We start from the raw sequence: 25,008 nt of genomic DNA on the forward strand, positions 1-25,008 counted from the left end.
GGTGCCAACTAGACAACGGTGAAACATCAGCCCTCATCCTCCTGGACCTGTCAGCCGCCTTCGACACGGTCGGCCATCACACTCTAAAGACACGCCTCCTAGAAGCTGGAATCCAAGAGAAGGCTCTTGACTGGACCACGTCCTTCCTCTCCAGCAGAACCCAGAGCGTCCGCCTCCCACCCTTCCGATCCGAAGCCACCAACATCATCTGCGGCGTCCCCCAGGGCTCATCCCTCAGCCCAACGCTGTTCAATGCCTACTTGACCCCCTCGCACAAGTGGCCCGCCATCACGACCTCAACATCATCTCCTACGCTGACGACCCAGCTCATCCTCTCCCTCACCAAGGACCCACACACCGCCAAAACCAACCTCCACGAGGGAATGAAGGCCGTCGCCGACTGGATGAGGAGCAGCCATCTGAAGCTGAACTCGGACAAGATGGAAGTACTCATCCTCGGACCTACCCCCTCAGCCTGGGACGACTCCTGGTGGCCTACCACACTGGGAACAGCACCAAACCCCCACCGACCATGCACGCTATCTAGGATTCATACTCCTCCCTCTCCATGTCTAAGCATGTCCTCCTCCTGCTACAACACCCTCCGCATGCTCTGCAGGATCTACAAATGGATCCCGACCGAAACAAGAAGAACGGTGACACAGGCCCTCGTCAGCAGCCGACTGGACTACGGCAACGCACTCTACACAGAAATCCCAGCCAAACACCTACGACGACTACAACACATCCAAAACGCCTCCGTCCGACTGATAGTCAACGTCCCCCACCGCAGCCACATCACCCTCCACCTGAGACCTACACTGGCTCCCCGTCGACAAGAGAATCACCTTCAAGCTCCTCACCCACGCACACAAAGCACTCCACAACGCCAGACCAGCCTACCTGAACAGCAGACTCCGCTTCCACACCCCCACCCGCCAGCTCCGCTGCGGCAGCCTCGCCCTCGCTGCTGTCCCCCGTATCCAACGAACGAACGGCGACAGATCCTTCTCCTACCTCGCCGCCAAGACCTGGGACACCCTCCCTAACCACATACGGCAGACCCAAGACCTACTCGCCTTCAGAAGACTCCTCAAGACCTGGCTCTTCGAGCAGTAGCAGCACCCCCTTCTCTCCTCAGCGCCTTGGGACCCTCACGGGTAAGTAGCACGCTTTACAAGTACTCTGATTGATTGATTGATTGACAGTAACTGTGTAATAGAGTCCGGTGGAAGAGATGGGTAGGAAGAGGACACAAGAGACAGGGCAGCGGGGGAACAGAGCAGGAGTTCCTGGGAAGAGTTGGAGAGAATCCTGCCTGAGCGAATGCTCTGCTGAGAAAAAAAATACGTGCAACACACGCAAATAGAGTTTGAAATACTGAGCACAACTCCAAGCACAAGGAGGAAGTAGGCGGGTATATGTGCAGGGGCTGTGGAGAGAACAGAAGGCCTGAATCGAGGAAACGGGTGCAGATAGTTAAGAAGGCACAGAAACAGGCACACCAGCTGGTGAAAGCAGAGATGCAGACGGGCGAAAAAGCAGACAAAAGCAGACAAAAGGCAAGAGTGAACAAGGGTGTGGGGGGGTGGGGGGAGTGCGCGTGCTCTAAGCAGCAGCTATTTGCTTTATTTCAAAGCACGTACTCGTGCTTGTGGCACGCCGCTGCGCACTCCCGCAAGGCGTATGCCGTCACAAGCACAAGTATGTGCTTGGAAAAACAGAAGCACGATGTCTAAAGTTCTCCTATGCAGTGCATGCGCACAGCGTAGGAGAGACCTAAAAAGTGCTCACAGGCTAACAATTGAATGTGCGTGGGTCTAGAGACTGTAGCCAGATTATCAAACTTCAGAATGCCTGTCCTCGTGTCTGCATGTTGTAAAACAATTATAAATATATTTCATCTGCGGACACCAAAGATAACCCAACTTGGGTGGTGGTTTTGCAAGTATTGCAGCTAACCCAAGGCCTGTACACGTGACAGTTCACTGCCAACTAATGGTATACATTTTAAAAAAAAAATGTTTTTAAGTTAAAGTTCGGAGAAGTGTGGGCTTCCTAGCATGGATTTTGTAAAGTACTCATTTTAATCAAGGCAGCCTCAAGTTTTGATGGATTAGGTAAAGGTATCAAAAGAAGAAAAACTCAAAAAGCTTTTGCCAGATTGCAGAGATCTATTACACAGATGCACATTAGAATTCATTGTGCCTTGCATGTTAAATCCTAGAAGGTATGTACAATTCCGTCTCTTACTGAAATTTTTTAAAACAAATTACAGGGGTAAAATGTGGCAAAAAACGGTATTTTGGTAAGCGACCCACTGGAAGGCAAGTCTGTTTATTTTCTTAACACAATTATTAAGAACAAGCACAGAGGACCACAAACTAGGTTTGTAAGATCAGGAAGGATGTTGATATGAGGTGAATGAAAAATTTCCTAGCTATCGTTAAGGAAAGTTTCAATTCCATTAAGGACTCAAAGGTGAGGATCAGACTTAAACTTTCAATGCTTTATTTTATCCAGCAGCCATTTTAAAACCAGTAAACAGAATACATTTCCCATCAAACCATAGGATAAACAAAACAGTTCAATGTATCAATCAGGGCGGCCGTAGTCCTTCAAGAGTCTCTGTCGCCGCTCTAGCCTCCTCTTTCTTTCTGCAGACACAGCCAGTCTTGGTATTCACAAATCCAGTTTATTGGAGTCCATTCCTAGAGGTAGAACACCACATATGATATAAGGAATACATCTCTGAACACTAACATGTCGGCAAAAGACCAATCCCAAAATTTCTGTTAAAGAGAAGCCAGATTCAGCCAATTTGTGCAGAGAACACAATTGCCATAACGAACATGGTATAAGCTATATCAAAAAAGCTAACAGCTAGACATTTCTCCAGTAATGAAATAGTCAGACCATGGAAGAACCATTGCTCTAGGGTGGAAAGACCGAAATATAGTCTACTGGGTGGGCTAATCCTCGCCTCTGTGTCCTTAATAGAATTGAAACCTTCCTTCCCAATAGCTAGGACATTTTTCATTCTCTGTCAGGATCGGAGGCGAGGATTAGGCTAGTGTAAAGCTTCTCTAACACCAGATATGCCAAGAGTGTTATCGACTTAAAGTAAAATCTCTTAAAGGTAGAGTCAGAGGACAAATCCGCTGCGTTAAGAGGGTCCTCCAGTCGTGCCCTTGAAAGCCATAGCTCTCCGCACAGAGTGAGCCCAAAACTTGGAAATGTCAATCCCTGCTTCCTGCAAAACCCATCTAATCCATCTTGCAATAGTGGGGGAAGATAACCACTTTGTGAGGCTTTGTAAGAGCAATAAACGTTTGCTAGATCGGACAACGTCCTGGACCAGCTACCCCTAGGAGGATTGACATATCCAACCTTAGCCACAGTGGACCTTGTCTTTGGTCCAACGTTGCACTGAAAATGAACCCGCCATTAGCTCCAAGTAGTTTATGTAGAGAGATTGTTCTGCGGAGGACCGCTTTCCTCCTGTCGAGTATTCCCCGCAGCGGGCACCCAGCCTGAACTGCTGGTGTCTGATTTTATGACCAAATCAGGTCGAAATTCGAAAATAGCTCTGCCGTTCCAGGGATCTATATGATTCAGCTACCATTGCAGTTTCTCCGAAAGAGGTATGCCTGAGACAAACTGAGGCCGCGCCGAAGAGGAGATATCTTCAGGTGTTGTAGTTCCCTGTAGTGAAGGGAACCAAGGAAGATAGCTTGAATGGAGGAGGAGAGCAGACCCATCGTCCTGACAAGGTGGCGTAGGTTAATAGGGGGTTTCAACAGTGTCCGATGGAGCACATGTCTGATCTGCGTGAGCTTGCACAACAGAAGACCGAGGGTGGCTGTTAGAGAGTCCACCACAACCCCAAAAATAGTGTTCATGTAAATGTAGTGTATTTTGTAAAACGCACAGCTGCCCTAACGGGGCGTCCCAGCGCTGTTTAACACTGTGGAACCCTTCCTGGCTCTCCCTGTGAGATGCCCCTCCTGGGCACCCCCAAGGTGAAGCCAGGCATCCCAGTGTTGTAGGGGCCGTTGTGGAGATTAAGCAAGCTATTGCCCAGAGTTGCAGCGTGGGACCCATGATTAGAGTAGGCGCCGAGGCGAGAATTATCGAGTCCGCGGACATTGAGCCCAAGACCCTGCCGCATCGGGACTTTAACCCTGGTCCCGGGCCTGATCTCTGCTTCAGAGTCTGCCACTCTAACCAGTGAGCCACACTTCTCCACATTGCAAATGGGAGAGTGCAGATGTGTCCTTGTTCACCACACAACCCAGAGACTCCAGCAGATCTATCGCCATCTGGAGTGGTTGGATTAAGAGGGAAGGGCATGGACTCAATCAGGATATCGTCAAGGTAGACGATTAGCCAGACTCCCTGAGCCCGCAAGTGTTTGATCACCGGCTTAATGACCTTTGTTAAGCACCATGGTACGGATGATAGACCAAAAGGAAGGGAGATGAATTTGAACACCTGAGAGCTTCATAGAAACTGAAGGAAACGTCAATGAGGAGGACATATCGGAATTGTGAGATAGGCATATTTGAGGTCCAAGCGAACCATCCAATCCCGGGGAAGGAGGACTCGAAGGAGGTGGATCCCCTTCATTTACAAATGGCGATAGATCAGCCCCCGTTGAATTCCTTCAGATTGTTCACCGGGCGGTACCCTCCTTCCCTCTTCTCCACTAGGAAGACTTTGCTGAGGAACCCGAAGAGATGGAGCGTGGATGAGACAATGGCTCCCTTCAGCAACAATTGGTGAATTTCCTCGTGTATCAGGGCAGATAAAACTTAAGCTGTTCGGTAGTGTAACAGTACCTTCCGTTGTTTAAACTGGCAGGATTCTTGGCCCTAGGTCCCGGTCGGTCGGGCACAGACTGGCTTGCCTTAGGCGCGCCCGCTGCGTGCGCCAGCGTCATCAGCTCCTAATGAGGCCGACTCTGCGTGTCGGCGTCACAGGCTTTTTCCAAGGATGTGAACGTATTCACAAATTTCCCTAATTCTTTAATAAAAGGGTCGCCAAACAAAAGTCCCTCAGCAATGGAGCCTACCTCAGAGGTCACGTGCTTTCCCAATCTTGGGTTGAGCTTTATTAACAAGGATCTACGACGCTCGGTAGAGAGCACAATTTATGTTCCCTAACAGAATGACTGTCAGCTGGACAACGCCTCCAGGGCAATGAGTGACCCCGAAACCTAGGTATCCTCAGCCATATCCAAGATCTTGGAGAGCGGGCCCACAACATCCAGCAACTAGTCCTGGCAAGATTGCCAGGACCGGTCACTGTTTTTGGGTTCTCGAACAAATTTAGTGTGAAAGGTCACCATTTTGGAACCAATCACCGGCGTAGCAGCAACCTTGCCGTTCAAAGACGTCTGGGGCACTCTGCCCACAGACAATTGCGCACCTCCTTATCTAATGTCTTGCGCAGCAGCACGGCTATATACGAGGCCACCTTAGGAGCAGGCACCCACTCATCCAAACGTGGAAAAGTTCCTCTGGGTCAAGCATATCGGAAGATCCTGCTGGTTGCTCCCAGAGAGCATCATTCTTTCACCAGAAAGACGCCAGGAGCTCCCAGAGTCCCCATCCAAGGTATTGGGGGAATACCCTGCCACCCTGATTGAGGCGTAGGAGTGACAGGGAGGGGTCCCCCAATACGTCAGGCAGGGGCAGAGGGCTGGGACTCCATGAAGGCATTTTTTAGGCGCTGGAATGCATCTAGATTTACCCCAACCTCTGCTGGGCGCTTGCGCTGGGTAATAGGGTCTGTTATTGGCTGCCCTGGAAGTATGGTGGTCTGAGACCCAGTAGGTTCTTCACTTTGTTCAAGGGGTTTTGGGCACTGAGCCTGCAATTCTTGAATCTTCCTTTCCAAAGGCCCCACTACCTGTGTCACAGCCCTAACAATAGACATATCCATCAATCGTCCATAGGAAGGTACGGGACCTCCTCTTGCACATCGTTGTCCCATACTCCTCCATTCTTAGTGAGTCTCAAGAGGGGCCAAAGTGTATCAGGGTTTTACAGCTTGGGGCAACCACAAAAAATAATTGGTTGGCCAGGGGACTGTTTCTCCCTTGAGTGTCTGAAGGATGTGTAGAATTTACCCGCCTGGGCAAGTCCCCGTATTTCTCAGCAATTATCTTACCCGCAGAGTGGGTGTAACGCTTCCAGGCGACACTCTCCCACGAAATGCACACACAAAGCTCAGACACCTATTAAGGCGTCATATTAAGAATAACTCTTCCCCAGTGTGAGCCTACGATCGCAGCCGGCATTTGTCTTGCATTCTGCACTGTTCAGCAGTTGGAGGACCGACACATGCTGGCCTTCAGGGGTTAAGACGCGCAGCGCACAAAAAATGAGAAATGAGTGATCCCCTGGCAGTCATATGACCTAACGGTGCAGACAGTTCTTAAAGGACGGCACCGCGATTGCGACGGTGCGTAAACTGTTCCCGGGATTGAGGCATTCCAAATACTGGGCAAAACAGCTCCGTAAGGATGCCTGCAGTGCGGGAAACAATTCAAACCAGAATCACACCATACTAAAAGTACAACAGCAAACACAAGGCGTGAGATGACAGAGGCAAATTACACTGATCTGCAGCTGTTGGAGCAGCAAAGAGAGGAGGCCTCTTGAAGGACTACGGCCACACAGATTGGTAGATTTGCCTTTTTTGTTTATCCCATGGTTTGATGGGAAATGTAGTGTGCTTACTGGTTTTAAAATGGCTACTGGATACAATAAAGCATTGAAACTTTAAGCCTAATCCTCGAATCCGGTCCGGACACAGAATTAAAAAATAGATCTGATATCGCAATGCGTTTGAATCTGAGGCAATTTAAGGATTTTGACTTGTATACATTTTATCATAATTGACAAAGTCCCAAATAAGTCACCAAAAGCAATGCGCCTCAACTTGTGTTACAATCCATTGGGATAACACTCGCTGCAGGTCATACTTTCAAATCTCAGCATGGCCAACTCACCTCTTAAATTTTTGTTGGACACCTCCTATTTAGAGGAGACCTATTTTTACCCAAAATATAATTTAGGATAAACATAGTTGGCTTCTGATTGTGGTGGGAACAATATATGCGATTTGATTACATTAATAACCACTATTTCTTAGCAAATACTGTTCATACTATTGGGTCAAAAAAGTAGAAGTAAAAAAAACATTTAACCAAATGACAACAAAATTAAAATTGCCTGTTCCCTTTTCAGTAAGCATACAGGAAGGGAAAAAAAGGCTATACATGTTATTCCACACAACTTTCAAAATCAAAATGCACTTTCAAAGCTGTTTTGACATCATTTTGAATAAAAGCCTTTGATAATGTTAGCATGCTTACAACAAGAGGTTCACTTAAAGTAGCAAGATTTCACGTAGGAAGTCACCCAGTAGCCAAGATCGCCAGGGAAGAGCTAGATTGTAAATAACTGCTCTCTGGAACGCTGTAGTGAAAGATGATCCCATGCGCCCATAATAACATCTGACTAAGCACACGAAAGAAAGGTACCAGTAGGCAAACAGGGAAAGAAAAGTAAGGTGGAAGATTCCTAAAGGATCATCATGGTCTGGTCTACAGACTAGAATATTCCTTGCAAGGCCAACTTCCCCACTAACTAAACAATCAAATATGTAGGGCAGGGTGTGCACAGAAAGCAGCACTTCAAAACATATCAAAGTTCCCATCACAGGCTCCCGCTGTCCAAAGGAAGGACTACCTAAAACCTTAGTAAGATTCCACACTGCTGACGGGAGGTTATGGTAGAGCAGACCAGGCATTCATCATGCTTGACCGCCCCCACTCCACACCCAACCCTGCCCCAAAGGCACAGAGATTAACCTGCTTAAAAGTGTTGTTTTTTAGTGACAGTCTATAATGGGCCATAAGTAATATCTTTTTTTCCACTCATTTCCTGGCTGAAAATAAGTGCTGATGATGGAGAGGATTCAAAGGGGTCCAAATAACCACCAAAGTCCCATCTCCCATTACTGACAAAAGATCACTCTAGACAAGCTCACACTTTTAGAGAGTCTATGCTGCCACTAGCAGGTTGGAAATCATATATTTAATTACATTTTTAAAAAGGGATAACTGAACACATCTTTAAAGCTTGAACAGTAAATATGTTTGTTTAGAGCTGCTATTTTTCTATAATATTTATGGCAGCTTATCGTTTTAGGGTCCTCTGCGACATGAAATTGTTTGAAGACCACTGTGTTAGCTGGGACGTGTGCTTGACAGAGAACACAAGGGATCCGATCGTGAGCAACATGACATTAATAAAATTCAGCTTTACCAAGCGACATTCTTTGCACAGCACTGGTGCAACTCCATATTCAGCATTTGTGCAATTTTTGTAAAAAAGGGAGTAATTCTTGAAATAAAATGCTGCAAAATAAAAAGTTTAAATAAAAAAGTGTGCACTAAAGACATCAACCAAAATCTAATTTTAAAGAATTTGTTTCAAATTCAAAGCCTCTTTGAGACTTTTTCCCAATACAAAAGGATCTTACAAATTGTATAAGAATTACGGGATTAGCGAGTCAGCTAGAAGTGCTACTCTCCTACCACAGGACCAGGAAAATGTACCAGGTTTTCTTAAAAGAAAAGTGGAAAAAAATTACTCATCTAATCCACACACTATATAGATGCAGATGTAGAGAATTTAATGTGTGATTTAGTAATATGTTGGAGTGTAGAACGGAGACACGAATCACTAAAGATGAAACGTTAAGTGGGTCACGATGACAGGAAATAACATTTTTTTTAAATCACACTCAACCTATCTACATGTATGATTTATGCCATGTTTTACGTCTAGAAAAAGCTTACCGTGTCCGTTAAATGTCATGTGATCCCAAAAAAAAGAATTTAAAAAACAGTACTGGTAGAGGGGCCTGGACTTCGTCCCTTTGATGATCATCTTTATAGGTATCTGATGGGGAAAGAGTACAATTTCTACAGCTCACAACTGGTAGAGACCTCAAGTCAAATATACTAGGAAGGGCCATTGCATTATGTAAACCCCATGACACATGCAATAGAGAGGGGTTTATCATGGTTAGTTCTTTTGAAATACAAGAGGGGGAACGGGGTTTTACTGTTTAATGCTGAGATCATAGAAAGTTCAAAACTTCAGAGGGAGGGAGGGGTGGGGACTAAAGGGCAGATGTAGTTGATAAAATGAAGGATACCAGAAAAACATGGTCATTTGAGATAGCATCAGTGAGGTCTCTAACCAGGTCATGAGTGATGTACCATGTGAGGTCATAAGCAGCACCTGTCGAATTTCACTGGTTTTATACAAGTGAAATCGTAGTCTGACTATAACGTCCCTGTAACCTTTGGCATTTTCAGTGATTTTCTAACTTCTAAAAAATCTATTTGCCAACTACAACATCCCAGTAGCGTTTGTTTTTTTAAGTGAATTTCTATGTTTTTTTTTTTTTTTTACTAGTACTCGCCTTTGCAGAGTGGTGGAGAAAGGGGGCGGGCCACAAACCAGCTCTCAGGAATACTGCTGTGTCAGACTTACTGGAGGTAACAGGAGGGTTTATGGGCCCCCAAGAACCCTCAGCATCCAAGAGGACTTCATCCACCAGGAGGGGCATTTGCAGAGTAGTGGAGAAAGGGGGCATGGCCTCCGAAGACCTCTCAGCAATTCCACTGTGTGTGATTTACTGGAGGGCTTGTTGTTCCCTTAGGACACTAGAGCTAAGTGGTTTTTCATCCCCACACCAGCAGTGCTTTGAGAGGCGCGTTTATAGAGTGGTGTAGAAAGGGGGTGTGGCCTCTGATCACCTCTAAGCAATCCCGCCTTGTGGGACTTACTGGAGGTAACAGGAGATCTTGGTAACAGGAGATCTTGTTGAGCCCCCAAGGACCCCCAGCAGCTCTGGGGACTTTATCTCCCAACCAGCAGCGTACCAAGAAGCGCAATAGAGTTGTGCAGAAAGGGGGCAGGGTCTCTGGTGTCGTGCCAGTTGCTTTTTTAAAATCATTACGGGCCTCTGGGACCCCATCCCCGGGACCAGCCTTTTTTTTGTTTTTGGGCCACACCCTCCCATGACGATTTTGGCCCCAGGGGCCCTATCCCTCCGGGGCCTGGCCAAACTATTGAATGCCAGGGCCCCACCCAGTTGCTGACAGTGAGGTCCTGCTTAACATGCAGCTCCCTCTGTCCAAAAGCTATTCCGCTCCACTTTCAGTAAGCAAGAGAATATTTTCTGCTCTCGTTTACAAGAAGCGGAGCAGCATTTGCTATGGTTTGGCGGGAGTGGTAAATCTCCTGCCAAGCCATAGCAAACAGCAGTGTCTTAGGAGTGGGTGGGGGAGGGGGTGGGGGGACACCCCGGGACAATGCTGGAGCCGGCCCGGGATGAGGGGTCCCAAGAGAAATCTATGGCTCCAGCAGGGAGGGGGGGGCACGGGCCCCTCCAACCCTCCATTGGACTACAAGACCCTGGGGAGGTAGTGGGCCCAAGGACGAGGTGGGGCTCATGCACCCCACTCCTTTATTCGTACAATGCCCCAGCACCTGTTACACCTATGGGCAGATTAATACCCAAGTGCAGAGCCCGTGCTTTGTTTTTGTAAAACATTTCAGCTGGATTTGCGGATTCAGCGTGACTCCAGCTGACTTTTTTTTTTGTTATGCTTTTTTGTCCCTGGAGGGTCTCTGTGGGAGAGGCCTAGGGGGTCAGGGTGTTTCTACCCTGCCTCCTTTTGTGACCATTCTACCGAGTCACAAGATCGCTGCCAACACTTCCTGGTTTGAAGTGTTGGGTTGCCAATCAGATCGGATGGGATCGCTGATCCTCGGCATCTATATCTATATCCACACACGCACACCTGGAAATTGCTCTACATAACTTCGCAACTACAGAATAGATTTACACAATTTAACAAAAAGGTTGCTTTCTGGACCAACGGATATCTTTCTGTCAAAATCTGTGGAAATTCCATTCAGAAGATCGGGCTGTAGTCGTGTCTAAAGTTCCTGTGGAAATTAACATGGAGAAATCTCCTTTTTCTCAACCCCCCCCCCCGCTTCAAAGATCACCCTGAAAATTTAAAGAAAGCAGCTAAAGTTAGTGACAAACTTGATCAGAAAATTATGCAAATATTCGTCAAACACCAAAGTTAGTGGCAAATTTTTAAAAAACGATTTTCCTATGGAAACTAGGTCCTAACTGTAACTATCTCCTGGCAACTGCCAGTAGGTAATCTATATAGATATGGATCCCCATCCCAGCCCAAAAGTGTTGGTATTTTACAATAAATGATTATTTCACACTATTCCTAGATAAATCGTATCAATCAAAATGCTTGTTATTGTCATAATATCAGCATTCAAAACAAAGTGAATATTAGAAGTACCTCAAGCATTTTACATCACACATCCTTGCTTTTTTCTATTAGTCTATTCCCTAACATCTTCAAATTATTTTAAAAGCGGAGTGAAAAAATAAAAAGGATCAATCTCACGATTTAAGTATTACCAATTGTCCAGCTGGGTTTGAAATGTAATGGATAGCCAAGAAGGAACGGGAGAAGTAGAAAAAATGCTGTAGAGGAAAAAGATCTATAAAAAGGAAATAGCTCAATGGTACTGGGCCGTGATTCAGGAAGGGGAGGAAGAGGACGAATTCCAGGCGAGATCTGGGAGGAGTACTGCCGTAGGAAGATATCCACCATGTTTGGCAAGTATCTGTAGCTACATGTTGTAAAATTGAGAGATCTGCACTGTTAAGAAGAAACTGTTTATTCACAGAGCGTATTGGACGCCAAGGAGGCTGTCAAAGTTCAAAGGCCAAGGGGAGAGAAGCTGCCCCAAATGTGGAGAGAAGGGTGCAGAGGATCTCCACATGTTTCGGCAGTGCCATCAACTAGAGGATTTCTGGAAGGATACGGATGAGACTTTGTCTAAGGTGTTGGGACGGCAGATAGAGGCAAGTATAGACTTGGTTATTTTTGGGCTAAGAAACGATAAGGGAACAAGTCCAAAGCGGAGTAAAGATCAAGAGAAAATTATTTTTATTTTGATTCTATTGCCAAGGAGAGAGATATGCATTAAGTGGGTAAAAAGTGTACATCCAACGCATAAAGAGTGGCTAGTCTCAATACAAAGAACATATCAACTAGACATAAGAGGACAAAGGGGTAGGAGAAATGCATATTGGGCTATCTGGGACAAATACAATTTTACGAACTCTGTATGGTCCAATGATTAAGCAATGCAGTAATGTCTCAAGTGGAAACTTGAATGAGTAGTCAAAATGACTAGCTCAACCAACAACCGCTTTACGCCGGAAGCGGACATAAAGGGGCTTAAACACAGAGGGATGCCAGAAATTCTTCAAGCACATGTTGCGCCCGCCCTGGAGAAATCCCCAAAAACCCAGAAGGTCATAGCGGAAGGGAAAGTCTACCCCCGACACCTCCAATTCCAAAATATTGCTGTATGAGGATAAAAAATAAAAAAAATCTTCAAATTATTTTACACACAAAAATTAAGTCAGGCCTACTGCTTTTTCAATACTTTTCCATAAACACATCAGGTTATGGAATCATATATAACTTTACCCAATGAACTAATTAGCCTACAGCTTTTATCATTGCTGTTTCACTATAACCAACTTAAGTCCACCGTATTGTACTAGAGCTTTGCCACAAGCCCCCAACAAGGATTATCACGCTGTAAATCACAAGGTTTGACAGACGAAGCGTTGCCTACTAAGGTAATCTGTGCGAATCAATTAAAAAAAGGCTCTCAGGTACAAAGCATTTTTACGATCACAAGGGTAAAATCTGGGCTTTTACACCTGGAAAATGGATTATTGTTTTTAAAGTACAAAACCAAAACTGCGATTCTGTAACATTACCGAATCGTAATTTGGGTTTGTAAGTAGATACCTAATTGGTATTTGGAAGGGGTTTATAAAGGTTGCTGCTTCCAAATACCAATTCTTAAGTTATGTATTAATTTTTTGTAACTGAAATCCAGTTGCAAACATTAATATTTTACTACCTCCTCAAAAGATGCAAGTCATTTGCAAATGGAAAGGGGTAAGTTCCCCTTTGTCAATGTATACAAAAACATGTTTTTTAGGAGCTGGCAGTGGCCAGTGTCCACTGTTTTCTCCCCAAAACGTAATTATTTTTTTTAACTCTTCCTTTAGGGCTACATTTAAGGAAAAATTGTTTTATTCAAAACCTTTCAGAGACTTAGTCTGCGGAATTGAGCAGTCCACCTAGCCAAACATAGTGAGTCACAATTTGCATCTTAATGGAATGTGTCGAATTGTGACCCACTACGTTTTAATATTTTCGGAACTAACCTATTAACACAAGTTAGTTCATAAAACGCCAATGCATTCTGTAGAAGTCAGTGCACAAATTGCAACCGCTTCTACCATATCCGTTATAATGCATTCCTACTAAGTAAATTGCAGATCGATATTTGTCAAACATGAGGCCCAAAAATACTCGGATAGAGACTTAAATACAAAGTTACATAATGCCACCATTAAAACCCTATTGTTATTTATATGTAGCACAATAAAATGTAAGACCTACAATCTCCATCCCACATTTTTATAATCAACAGATTAGACATATGGGCTTGATGAAACAATATGGACCCTTGACTTTACCACTGGCTTGTCACCATTACCAACTAGGGTACACTAAATAGAGCTAACAATGTGGTAATTAACAGGGATACAGTAACAAAATTTAACATTGCAAAACATTACATTAGGTAAAAACACATTAAACAATGTCAAACTGGCTTAGCAAAGATAATGACATTGTAAAAATTCAACCCAAAGTGTTTGTCAGAGTAGTAAAAAACACACCAAAACTTTGTCTACTAAAGTACTGCGTTAGATTCTGTGTAACAAAATACCAGTCTACGGCCATTACATAATGTAAAAGTATAATCCTTAAACGTCCACTGGCTTTGGCAAATGCTTTTCACAATAAGTTAGGCATACTTTCTTGGTTATAACTTTCAATATTAAATATTTTGTATTAGTAGGGAAGTACATATAAAAAACTATTTGCGCACTTAAGCAGCATAATTATAGAGAACTCATTATCAAATAAGGCGAAAAGCATCTCACATAATATATTATTCTGCTCACTCCCACTCAAACAGCAAACATCCCTTTTCCAACCATCACACACAAATGGAGATTAGTTGCTGTTAGAAAGTGGATTTAAGGTGGGTGGTCCCCCACCTGAAGGAATAATACCATTCATTAACTGTCAGGGTTAATACTAAAGTCACTAAGTTTACCAGAACTCAACCCCTGGTATCTATAGCGCAGAGCAGAGAGGCTTAACTTAGGGCAAAGTGTAAAGTTTAATGCAGTATCTAAACATGAATACATTCAAAAACATCAAGCAATAAAAAAATCACAAAGCAAATTTGAAAAATTGAGTAAACTCTAATGAAGAAAATTACACTCAAAATGACAACAATTCAATAAGGGTAACCATGTAGCTGTATTTTTTTAATAAGAACTAAGCCTGATGACAGTCTATGGAAGCGGTAAACTTGGATATGGGGGCAGTTTTAGACCGGCCGCAATGAAATGCTGGTCACATACACCAAGCGGAATAGCCCCATTCTAAGATCATATCTTCTGATCTTCTCTTTTGTTTGTACCACATTTAAATATCAGATCTAGCTGTAAGCATTGAAATATAAATTAGTTTACTCCCTCTATTGGAAAGGACAGCATTCTACAAAAAAAGAAAGCATCTGACATAACTTTTCCCATTGGACCAATTAGATCTAAAGCCTTTCACTGGATTGTCACCAAAATCAGCTCTTACCTACCATATTCCCAACAAGGCAACCACCAGGCACATAGACATAAAATTACAAATGTATACAAAATTAAAGTTGCGTTGAAATAACTAGGACTATCACAGAGCAAATCATTCCCCCCCAGTGTTTGCCAGAGGGAGTGATCAACACCAAATCACTTATTCACTATGATTTTATGAGATATTTCATGTAACCGAAAACCTGTCTACAGGCTTTAACCTAGTGGAATATAAACCTGCCCATTAAGACCTATTAACTTCAACATAGGCTTTCATAATTAATAAAGGAGACCTTCTGCCTTTATGATAAAAACTATTCATAATAAACAGCTCTGACATCTGACATGACACTTCCCAACGAATCAAACTGGTCCATAGCACTTATTATTGGCTCGTCACTGTAACCGACTCAAGTCGACTTTTAATGCTAGGCTGTTGCATAAAAGTCTTCAAGCATACCGTCCCAAAATAACAAATATGTGCAAAATTACTGTTGGGACAAACACACAACCGTCTTAAGAAAGCCCAACAAGGATTCTCATAGAGAAAATCTTACACTCACAGGGTTTATCAGCCCAGTAGCCAACCCGAACCCTGGCCTACTGCAGTTATCTGTGAGATTCCATGCAACCAAGTGCCTCTCTATGTGCCCTAACACAGTGAAAATTAACAATCCACACTGAAATGCCTATTGATTAACACATGCTTTTCACAAACGCCTAATCCTACTGTTTTTATCACAACCTCTCATAATACAACAGATCAAGGCAATAGCCTTGACCCTTGGCTTGTCATAATAAACAAACTAGTCAAGCTTTATTAAATATAAGCTTCCTCACAAGGCAAAAAGTGAAACAGCCATTATTTTTTCCTTTAAAGGATTTACAGAACTTCCCTCCAGTACGCTGTACGCCAGGAAATCGACATGTGAGTGCAATCGGGGCCTCCCCTTCTTCCTCTCTCTTGTAAGGCTTCTAAAAAAGTTATTTTTCTGATGAAAACATAAGAAGTCACTGAGCGCAGCAGTCCAGCCAGACATTAAAAGTCCACCCTTTGTACGGACACACTTACTAATCTTAGATCTTACCTTCATATCTTTGTCATCTGCAATCAAGTATAGGGGTATTAATCCACATGTACATGTTTGAACGCTATTCTGCAAATCAACACTGCTTGTAGCAGAAAGATAATACAAAGTTGAAATGATCGTGTGGCTTTCCAGTGAAGAATAGATATCTTATAGTTCCTTTTTATATAATATTAATGCGGATACATTATATATGCCATTTCACACTGCGCACTTTGTATTCCTTCCTACACTAAACATTAGCATCTTCGTAAGAGATACAAGTTCTAGAAAACAGCACCTATTAACCAGACTAAATTGTAGCCTCTAATGTGTCTGAATATTCTACTTTTTTGATGGCCTCGTAGATTCCCAAGACCCTGTTGGGGTGAGGAAGGGAGAACAGAATGCTTTGGTAGATTGTGGGGCAATCTGGGGAAAGAAAAGAACAAAACAAGAAAATGCACTGGTGAAGGAGTTTGTGGTTACACTTGGCTGGAAGGCTGGATGAAGAGGAAAGTATTGTTTGCAACAAACCCAAAGATGACTCATTCGAAGAAAGTCTGGTACAAACTACAGCAGTGCAGGCTCTAAGAAGGTCCGCTTAAAATCGGATTGAGGATAGCACAATGGAGGTCGAAAAAGAGTAGAAGTTGTGTTCCCCGGTTTCATTGCATTTTACATATTTAGAAATATATTTTATTAGTAGAAGTTGTGTTCCCCGGTTTCATTGAATTCTACATATTTAGAAATATATTTTATTAGTATAACCATATGGTAAAGCACCATATTCTAAATCCAGAATCCGCATAGGAAAAAGCATGATAACTTATGTGCAGTACCGGAACAGAATTTTACTTGAACTGGCTATATTTTAATTGCAGTAATAAGGAAAACATAGTACTGTTAACTGGCTACAGTGGGACTCTGTTTTTTGGTCTGGGAGGTGACAACGTTATACAACAAGATTAAAACAGTTTATATAATAATTGACCCTATCAAATAATGCTACACAACAGTATGAGGCCCACTGGTCCCAGTTCATAGGACAGGACAGGGATGTTGTGCTGCCTGCTCGTGGTTGTCTCCCAAGAGCAGTAAAGCAGAGAGCATTCACCACTGCTTCACAATTTTTTGGGCAGTCATGAGCCACACGTAACGAGGCATGCTGATGCCAAGAGGTCCTCAGTTCACGTAGGTCATGGACCCCATCACCACGTACTGGGCTAAAAGAGCTATGAAACAAATGAAATGAATAACCTTCTTACTAGGCATAAGATTATAAACTTATACACAGACCTCATTTCTGCCATAAGCATTAGTACAGACAGGGGAATTACAAGTGCCTGCCTTGTGCTTAACCCTTGGGGAGACTAGCAAAAGGTGTAGACTACTGTAGAGAAAGAAGGTAACAAGTGCATTTTTTAGACATCTCTCTCTCTCTGGTGGAAGCCTATTCACACATCTGCGCAGCAACACCGCTTGACATACCTCAAGAGCAAATTTTGAGCAACAGTGCAAATGCATGCACATCAATTTTCCCCACAAGCATCAAATTCTGTGCACGGTCAAATTTGGTTTATGCATTACCACTCCCCTAAGTAAACACTTTAGGAATCTGGCCCCTAGTGTTTCACAGGTCGGAGGTGGCTAGGGCTGAATTTATCATGCCACTAGACTCATCAAAAGAATTAATACCATGATATATTGTGCCCCATTACATGTCCTCCGCAAAATGAATCCACTGTACCATGCAGCGGGGACTGTGGTGTGCCCCTTCTAAAGATGGACGCAAAGAAGCATTTTCTAGGATGCGAAAGACATTTGGTTAAAGAACATCAGGAGTCTTTTTAAAGATATATCTTTATAAGCTTTGGTGAATAAGAGCGGATTGTGGTATACAGTGTCCAATACAGATTGCTGCATCTGCGATCCTCACTGGTGATTAGCGACCTATAAAAATCTACATAGCATAGAATTCAAATTTTCCTGCCTAATTGAGTGTGCTGTGAACATATGATTGTAGTTGTGCTCAACGAAGTCTGGTGGTGTGGAATTAGAGATTATTAACTGGGGAACAAAAAGAAATCACTGAAAGCATAGGCAGAGACTGCAATAGCGCTTGACTGAGATTCAGAGCAGACGATTGTGAGAAATATCTCGTCTGTTTCGATATGGTATAAAAATACACTCCGTAATGGTATGTATGCCATCCTATGCACACTGAGCATTAAATGAAGGATGTATGTCGTTACAACGCGATGTTTTACATTACAGTACTTTACGAAGCATGTTTTACAACGCAAGTCGTTACCACGACTTGCGTTGTTTGGGGCTGGATAGTGAATAGTTTAATTTACTATTCCAACTCCAGTCCCCGTGGATAGTAGGGAAGGAGTTGGATAGTAAATTAAACTATTTACTATCCTGGAGCACCCCACAGCGCAATTCGTTGTTACAACTTGCGTTGTAAAAGTTACGTCGTAAGGGGACTGCGGTGTAACATCCGCGTTGTAAAGGATGTTCCCCTTAAATGAACTATGAAAGACGGTACTTGAACAAGCAGTGATATCTAGAGTAATGCATTTCAATCAGAAGGTCAATAACTCAAAGTTGGTCCGGTCACAGATTCATGAAGGCAATGCTGATTGAGCGCTTACAGAAAGGACAAAAAGACTTGGCAAAACCTGTAGGTCTCTCTCTTGGGACCTACTGGGGTTGCCAATGCCTTTTGGATGATTCTGCCAGCCACATTATTTTGTATGTAGCCATGTGCCCCCAAACTGAAATGAGCAACTTTTTTTTTCTTTTCTTAATTTACCGCTCTGAGATGGATTCCTAAAAATAAAATAAAAAGACTACACTGGGTGGAAGCAACTGGGGTTGGGGGAGATGGGAAGCAATATGGAGCAGGCAGGGGAGGAGAACGTGTGGTATAAAAGATAACGTCACAGTGGAGAACAGTCACAATACATAAAGAAACCAAGAAATGATCTACGTTATATAATCAAAATCGAACACACCATTAAATCATTCCAACAATGGATGTGATTTTATTTCATCACAATATTGAAGCAAATCAAATCATATGGTACAATGTATTTCGCATGTAGATATTTATGAAAGACAGATGCACACAGGGTGGAGTGTGAGTGCATGGGAGGGATTGGTGAAAAGGGACGGTAGCGCGCATATATACATCAGCAATCAATAATAACAACCTATCCAGCCAGATGCCTGGCATATACATAAATGAGAAATCATAACATAATTGAGTAGATGCAGAAATACACGCTCTGTCATCTATGTTTGATAATAAAACAAAACACTGTCGACGATTCGACCCCTATATCGAAGAGCAAACTTTGCGCCTTGGGGTGGGGTCTTCATTAGGACCGAGGTGAGGGAAGGTAGTGGGCACCGGTAAAAAACAGCGAGAAAACTTCAGGCTGAGGATTTGAAAGCTGGGCCTTGTGGGCTCTCAATTTTCGTAGATGGTCATGGTTAGTGATATGCAGGCCAATGCTGATCAGTAACCTATGGCTGACGGCTGCTGGGAGCACCGGTGAATCAGCTAACGAAAGGGGGAGGCGAAAGCAGCACTCAAATAGACAGCATCATGGAGAGCAGGGTAGAAGGGCAGGAGGAATAAAGCAATACAGAGCACAGGAGAGTTTGGCAAGAGGAAAAAGAACACAAGACCGTTTGAAGCATACAGGGTGACAGTGTCAGGGTGGCAGCCAATTAGAAAGAAGGTAAAGATGATATGTTTCGGGGGAGAGACAACCCAGGACAAATAAAGCCAGTAATAAGCAAGCAAATGAGAGCGACTATAAAGCCAACCAACAAAAGGAAATAGGCGGGCACAATGCCAGTGTATTTATCTTGAAAGAAACAAATCTAAGGTGACCCCGAAGAGATTTGTAACTGAAGTACTGAGAGCATACACTTTGGAGCAGGTGCGTCGACCTACTGAGCGGTCCTGAAAATACCAGACACAGAGGCATAATTTGGCTCATTTGCACACACTTGTTGCTTGCTGTATATTTCGCTCACATCCTGAGTGCATATAATGCCTGGATCCCAGACAAAAAACAGATGTTTTGGAGAAAACAAAAGTAAGACTTGTACAACTCTGTATAAATATTTATAATTCACCCACGTTTTAGTATTTTGGAATGAGCTCACATTTCAAAACAACCACCGGCACGCCAAAAGGCGGGCCGTGGCTTACATTTGTGATTTTTCTACTCAATTTCATTTTCTAACTAACTATTAGGATTTAGTTTAATGGTGAAATGGAGCTTGGTAGAGGAGGCGAATTAAATGTATTTATCGGGAATACCCTAACAAAGAGGAAACCTGAGCATTTTAAACAGCAAACTGTAGATTAATCTCCAGGTTTCATGTGAGAGCATGTCACATATGCAGATAGAAGTCAAAGTGAGATATAAAAGGATCACCCACAAGAGTGGCTGCGGCTGATCTATCTCTCGGAGGTCATCTAACCATAAGTTAGGAAGCACTGGGTGTTTGGAAATCTGCAGAGGGTCTGTCAGGACAGAATCGTGGATAGCTGTTCTGCGAGGGGAGTAAAAGAAGTTACTTTAGTTCTACTCGTTCCGACGTATGTCTTCCACACTTCAGCGCACTAGGCGGGGTCTGCCAACTACTTTCACTACATAATCAGGGTGTGACGCCATGTGCACAGGTTTGTTTGAATACTGGTGGGTCCCATCAGTGTTTCTAAAAGGCATGCCCTTGAGTAACAAATATCTGTTATATAGGGCGAGAAAAATAAAACCAGTCATCGGGTGAGCATACAGTTCAAAAAGCCATGCTAGATTGTGTGGGATGGAGGAGAGGTATGGTCTTTCACTAAGGGGTGTGAAGAAGGTTCTGAGAATCTTGGATAGCGTGTTTGCTAGATTGCACAAAAGAGATTTTTAGGAGTGTTTATAAATATGACAGCGTCCGCTCCATGTAATACCTCCTCCTTCACGCCTGTAATACTAGGGCATGAAGGAGGAGGCAGAGAATGGGGCATCAAGATCAGCGGTCTGCTGTAGAGACTCCTCAGAAGCAGAAAAGGAATTGATCTCAATGTTATACTCCACCTTCCCGGGCCCCACAACTCGGGTCACTTTGGGTCGCAATGCACTAGTTTGCAACACCTGTATGAGTTTATTTTTATTGTGTTTGCTTCTGAAATTGCCTCTCCGCATTATGGCTTGGAAGAGCGCTGTTGCCCACGGTTTGAAGATCCTTGGCAGATCCTTTTCAACTTTTACGACACTTTACATATACTGTTTGAAGGCAAAACTCTATTGCCAACCTAGGACTCAACAGAAGAGAGCCTCTTTCGGAAAAATCGGAGACGTGTGCAGAAAGGTCTCTGCAGAGGCTGGCTTAGAGAACTAAAATATTTAAACCGGTAACATAGAAGATCAACCATGCAGTTCTGTTTGTTCTTCTTCTTAATACCTAAAGTAACGAGTAAAAGCTCCAACAATGCCTGCGAATTTGATTGTGTCGGAAAGGACTGAATGAAGTTTTGGGTCAATTGGATACACTTTTAATAGTAAACACACAAAATATTTGCATGGGGAAGCTTATGAATTTGGTTTAAAAAATTAACCAGGGCTGTAGTACTAGACACTCCCTAAAGCCAAAGATACTTAGTGAAAATTCAAGCATTTCCCCCATTATAATGCCATCAATTTAGGAACCCGTGCCAACACGTCAAATTATATGTATATGATAACAGGCCGCAAGTTATGTGAATAAGGAGTGTTCCATTTGAACTATATACTTTGTGCCCAGAGGCCACTGTTCGGCGTGTTTGTGAATTATACGCGTTCTCACTCTATAGATTTTCAACACTTATTTTCCGGCTGAGATGTTAAATGATTCATTTAACTAGTTCTAGTTTCACAGTTCTCAGCGTATTCCAACTTCACATAAATTATAAGGCAATGACAAGATGACATCCTGAAGGCCGGCCTGAGTTTCTTCAAGGCAAGTGGGTTTGGAGAAGCCAGTCACCTGTCAGGCTCAGTTGACACTTTTAAAAAATGTGAATATCAAATCCACTCACATTTCTAGCGTGGTTTTGGAACCCACCATAATCCCATAAATTGGGTGCACTGAACACAAACACCCGCTGTCTTTTCTCTCTTCAAAAGTTTGTCCAGCAGTAGGGTCCTAGAGCTGCCCCCAGGCACGACACTCATGCTAGGAGTGTGGGTAAAATATCAGACTTCTGACACATTGACAGTTCATTCTATCCACGGGTGACGTTATAAATGTCCGTCTTTATGGAGAGCTCCGTCGTCGCACGTGGCCTCCAGGTGCTACCCATACTGGCAACACTGAACATCGACAGAATCAACCGAGACAAATGTGATTGGTTTCAAAGACGACTAAAAAGTGATCCTCGAGGCAAGAGCTGCAGTGGCTAGTTGCTACAGTGGGAGATCCCGACTCTATCCCTCCTTGAGATGAAAGCTAGCTTGCGAGATCACAAACTTCAACATTTCTGAACTTTTATATTGGAACTATAAAATCAGAAGGTGTCACATTCAACGTGGTATTGAAATTTGGAGCATCTGTGTATGAATGTGCACTGCCAGAGCCCCACTCCTTCCTGAAGGTGGTAAAGACACTCAATATGGTTTACACAGGAGCTTAGAGTATGTATTTGCAAAAATAAACGTTTGCTAAAGCTGAATTTCCTCGTGTTCCAGACACACCGTTCTATCTTCCAAGACAAACCCACTGGTATCACTCAGAATGACGGGGCCGCCAGCACAATGTGATGAGGGCCACTAGGATCCCGCACCACATAGATATACACAGGCATAAGACTTTGTGGAGCCTCCCCAAAGGGCGATGATGAATCCACACCAGAGAGGAGACAGGGACTTGCCTCATCTATGTCCGTTAGGTTTTGAATTTTATACGTTTTCAATAGCAGAAAGCATTACATTATTTAGGTGTGTAGTATAAACATAGAAACCTTTTTTAAAAAATGTTTAATTACGATCTGGACGCCAGTGCCTGTTTGCCGTTGCTCGGCTGAGCATTACAACACACAAGGCATTTCTGACCCCGAAAATGACACATCAAATCTCCCATCCCAATCGATCAAAGACTTGCAGAGGCATACCTGCTCAGTTGTCCCACGTTATGCATGACATTTGTAACTAGTCCTAGCTTCTTTAAATAATGATTACTCTTTGATGTTAGGGGAGGGGGCATTAATACATTTCTTTTAACGCTGAGAAACTACGAGTTCCAAGCGTAATGCCTTTCTGGCAAAAAAGTCAGGGCTGGCTGAATATGTCACGTGACATGGGACTTGTCAGCTATACTGATTTAAGCCTAGCAGAGAGGTGTGTGATCCCCTGGCCAGTGCTGGCATTGGCCTTCATGGGTGTCATGGAAAATAGACGCTAATGTTTAAAGAGATCTATATTAAAAGCGAACAAACATCTAGACACAAATATATGGCGGTCACAAAATCATCGCTAAAATCACCAATATACTATTCCTAACATATCAATAGAAAGGTTTTCATGTAAAACAATATAACTGTTTCTGTTCCAGAAAATTAAAGTAAAATGAACACGTTAATGCCAATACACCAAGAAAATACCAATGGATGTACAATAAAGATTTTACATTTCGAATAACTGACAGTGTAATCTATACATGCTTATTAACGCCGTGAAATATCGAACTTTAATAAACAAACAAAAGTTTGCAGATTGGTTCAAAGTGTGGGCGGGTTTCAATACTTGTTCTCACATGCCAGGCAGGTGCTTCATCGCCCCCTCCCAGGATCCACTTACTCAAGGATCTCAAAGGCACTCACCGCCGGACATGACTTGCTTCAAGCCGTCTGTGCCATCATCAATCTGACAGTAGTTCTCGTAGCGTTCTCTCGGCACCCAGGCAGCACCCCCACCAACGCCGGTGATCGGACAGCCTGCCTGACTCGAGGCTTGCGATCCTCCCGCACGTTCCTACTGGTCCCTGGCTCCTTATTTCCACCCGCTTGTGGGGGCTTCCAGCCGCTGTCGACCTCTCGTCCTCTATCGGCGTCACTAGCTTTGCTAACACAGAGAGTCGCGCACTAACGTAGAGACGCTCACACGAGCCGCCGCCAGCCCCCTGCGCGCGCTCGTGTGAGGAGCCGCGCGCGCCCGCCCGCCAGCGAGCGAGCGAGCGAGCGAGCCACTTCCGCTTCCGTGCGCGGCCGCTGCTACAAACACAACGTAGGGGCTCTGAGTCGTGGTTTCTCAGTTCTGCCACCAAACTTGGAGCCTAAAGCACCTTACGACCCCTTCTACATCACGTATGTCACGAGTGTCCTCAGATCATTATCGCTACTGAGTGACTTGGAATAACACCCATCTGTCTAATGCTCATGGACGTTGACGCCCTAACAGGGTCGCGATAAACAGCATTATTTAACCTTCTGGAGAACATGCGCCGTCCCGCTTTGCTTTTAGGCTGCAAATGTTTTGTGTGTGTCTGTTTGTGTGGGGGCGGAAAGGGGGAATACGCAGGGGCTGGTAAGAGGGAACACATTTCGAGAAGGGGTTGGATCCCCAGTCTGGCATTTGACACATGCTACATGTGGCATGCCACGGATTCCTCACCCCTTGTTTTATGACTAATTGTGCTTCAAACAATTTAGACAGTGCCAGTGGGCGTTTCCAAAGAATCCAACTTAAATAGGTTTTAAAATTAATATCTTTAAGTGGGGGTTGAACCTTAGTCGAAATGCTACATTGACTTGGCATTCACCAGCATGCCAAGTAGTCTGTTATTGAAGCTCCAGGTCAATTATTTTCAAGTAGGGTTGATTTGCTACAAAGGGTGAATCCTGGGTTCAAATAAAACAGTTACTGAAACATATGTGCACAATTAGGCTTCTTCCAGTATCCAGTTTGTAGATTTATTTGTCAATTTAATGATTCAGAAAGCAAAAAGCAAAAAGCTAGGTAGAATTAGACATTAAATAGCCAGAGCGCAAATGGCAACATTCAAATTA

General features: G+C 43.7%; 1 protein-coding gene across 6 annotated transcripts in view; it reads right to left on the reverse strand.

The window, feature by feature from the left end:
* The window catches only part of MEF2A (myocyte enhancer factor 2A), a 500,550-nt gene extending 476,411 nt beyond the window's left edge, over positions 1 to 24,139 (reverse strand). For all 6 annotated transcript variants that reach the window (XM_086958071.1, XM_086958070.1, XM_086958073.1 and 3 more), the window contains exon 1: positions 23,824 to 24,139. The gene's annotated coding sequence lies outside the window, so the exon portion shown is untranslated. The remainder of the gene's footprint in view (positions 1 to 23,823) is intronic.
* Positions 24,140 to 25,008: the final 869 nt, after the last annotated feature.

This window comes from Lissotriton vulgaris, chromosome 2_1 (assembly GCF_964263255.1).
Source record: "Lissotriton vulgaris chromosome 2_1, aLisVul1.2, whole genome shotgun sequence".
In the NCBI taxonomy this organism is placed as follows: Eukaryota; Metazoa; Chordata; class Amphibia; order Caudata; family Salamandridae; genus Lissotriton; species Lissotriton vulgaris.